The sequence below is a fragment of the Panthera leo genome, chromosome B3 (assembly GCF_018350215.1).
Source record: "Panthera leo isolate Ple1 chromosome B3, P.leo_Ple1_pat1.1, whole genome shotgun sequence".
NCBI classification, from domain to species: domain Eukaryota; kingdom Metazoa; phylum Chordata; class Mammalia; order Carnivora; family Felidae; genus Panthera; species Panthera leo.
In genome coordinates, this window is record NC_056684.1 from 95,855,744 (window position 1) to 95,858,610 (window position 2,867).

General features: G+C 38.9%; 1 pseudogene; it reads left to right on the forward strand.

Annotated features, from left to right (window-relative positions):
• Positions 1-474: 474 nt before the first annotated feature.
• Positions 475-2,509, forward strand: LOC122221316 (annotated as a pseudogene).
• The last annotated feature ends 358 nt before the right edge of the window (positions 2,510-2,867 follow it).

The window sequence follows — 2,867 nt, forward strand, 5'->3', positions numbered from 1 at the left end:
TTTGCCCACCATGTCCTCTGGATATATTTGTGGGCATTTTCTCTCTATGGCCATTAATTTATTTCATTAATTTTATGAAGAAGTTTTTAAGTTACTTACATAAAACAAATGATTTCTGTACCCTGAGTAGCTTTAGGTAATCAAGCGTGGTCTGTTCCACTCTCCTGGTTCCTGGATGCCCAGCATCACTCCTTGCCCTGCAGGTCCTGCTTGCATTCATAGTGTCACAACTACCTGCCACCCCACCTTAGATGAGGTGATGGTAATGGCCAACTCCAGCAACATGCAGATTGGGATTTATGTGGAGACCTAGCCAAGAAGTGGTTCCTCTTGGGGAAAATGTTTAATGTCATGTGCTTGGGGTGTGGAGTGAGACCCAGTCAGGCTTGGAAATAATTTTTATTGTAAAGGAGAAAACCCATGGAGAACCAGAAATGAGAACAAATTCAAGGCCCTAATTAGCAAACCCAAATATATCAAGCAATGGTAACATTCTTAAATGAAAATAATGGAAGTATTACTGTTGAATGGATAGAAATGGAGATATAAAGGGCAAAGATAATGATCTGGAGAGCATCTTTTCACTCAACCATGACTCTGTTCCTGATGAAGAAATTGAATCCAGTTCAGAAACACCTTTACCTCCAGCATCCACAGCCAAAGTAAACAAAATTGTAAAGAATAGACAGACTGTGGCTTCTGTTAAAAATGACCTTCCTCCAAAAGATATCAGAGTGGTTGGCTCTGCACATGAACAACCTAGTCAACTTCCTGAAAAGTCTTCCTCTTCACAACAGAATACACATGAAAAATCTAACTGTGTGAAAAAAGTAGAAAAATTATAAAAAACAAACAAGCAAACAAAGAAAACAAAAAACAAAAACAGGGAACTATAACAGAAAAAACTTAAGAGCCCGGGATGTTGATGCTACAAACCCTAATTAGGAAATTCTGTGTATGATCAGAGACTTTAAAAGGATTGTAGACCATTGACAACAGCAGGTCTTATTGATGAAAATGACCATTCAGTAAAAAATAAACTCAAATGAAAGCTCTAGATGTAATCATAATCCCTAGTAAAAATATTGTAATGGTATATAAGTCTACTTTTAGTTTTGTCTCAATAAGTTACATAGAAAACCAAACATTTGGTCTTGATTTTGCCTTTCATGACTCAGATCCTAAGTGAAATGGTTTAGAAGGATTACAGGTAGACCATTAGTGGAAACTCTATTTGAGAGGAGAATGGCTATGTCCTTTGCTGCAAGTGGAAAACCTCAAACATAGGGAAGGAACGAACCAAGATTGTTCTGAAGGAATTCATGCTTTAGCAGCTTGAGATATTTTCTTAATGCCAAAGACCAAACTATAAGAAGTTAGAACTTCAAGTATATGCAGTTTGCTTTGAAATTTATAGTGGAAATGTGTTTGACTTGCTAAACAGGAAAGCAAAATTAAGAATGCTTGAGGGTGGGGTGCACCTGGAAGGCTCAGTCGGTTAAGCATCCGACTTCAGCTCAGGTCATGATCTCACACTTTGTGGGTTAGAGCCCTGCATCAGGCTCTGTGCTGACAGCTCAAGTGGTGTGATTACAGGAACAGGAGGTCAAATGTGTTGAAGATGTACTGAAGCTCATTGACATAGGCAACAGTTGCAGAACATCTGGTCAAATATCTTCAAATGCACATTCACCTTGGAGCAATGCAGTATTTCAGATTATTCTTAGAAGGAAAGGAAAACTACATGGGAAATTTTCTCTTATTGATTTTCCTGGAAATGACAGAGGTGCTGGTATTTCCAGTGCAGACAGGCAAACTAGGCTTGACGGTGCAGAAATTAGTAAAAAGACTTCTAGCACTGCAGAAATGAATTAGAGCCTTAGGTAGAAATAAACCTCCTACTCCTTTCCGAGCAAGCTAAGTCACTCAGGTGTTAAGAGATTAATTCATGGGTGAAAACTCTCATGCCTGCATGATAGCTACAAAGTCTTCAGGAATGGCATCCTGTGAAAATACTCTTGATGCATTAAGGTATGCAAATAAGGTGAGAGAATTGACTGTGGATCCAGCTGATGCTGGGGATCTTCATTCAATGATGCACTGCCCACCAAATCAGATTGATGTCTTAGAGGCAGAGTGGGGTATGGGCAGTTCCCTTCAGATATCCAATGTAAAACTTCTTTGTGAACACAGTGAAGAAGAGGTTTCTCCACAATTGTTTACTTTTCATGAAGCTGTCTCACAAATGGAAGAAATGGAAGCACAAGTTGTAAAAGATCACAGGAGGGCAGTGTTTTAGGAATCTATTCAATGGTTACAAGATAAAAAGTCTCTCCTAGAGATAACTGAAAAAGTAGACTATGATGTAGGTTCATATGCTACTCAGCAGGGAGCTATTCTTGAGCAAAAATAGAAATTTTAACTGAACTCTGGAATAAGGTGAAAATCTGTAGCTCTGCAAGAACAGGCCAGCAAGCAGATCAACCCAAAAAGACCCTATGCCCTTTAAATCAGCATTTGCTGCCAAAGGATCCCCAGAACCCACACTACTGTAACATGTAATGGTTATACTGTAAGAGCCATTTGAAAGTTTGACATTGTTAAGCTTCTGTGGAAAATGCCTTGTCCCTTCATCTGTATGACATCTCGGTTTTGTGAAACACTCCTTTGTCTACAAAATACTTCTGATCCAGAAGATACATCCAAACTTTGGGAATAGTGAAGTATTTTCTTTCATTTGCCCAAATTGTGATTTACTTTTAGAGATCCTTGCCAATTGTATTTTCTCTACGATGAAATAAGACTGTGGACTTGATCCAAAGGTGAATAGTAGGGGGAAGCCACAGCATTTCCTTTTCAGTGTTCCC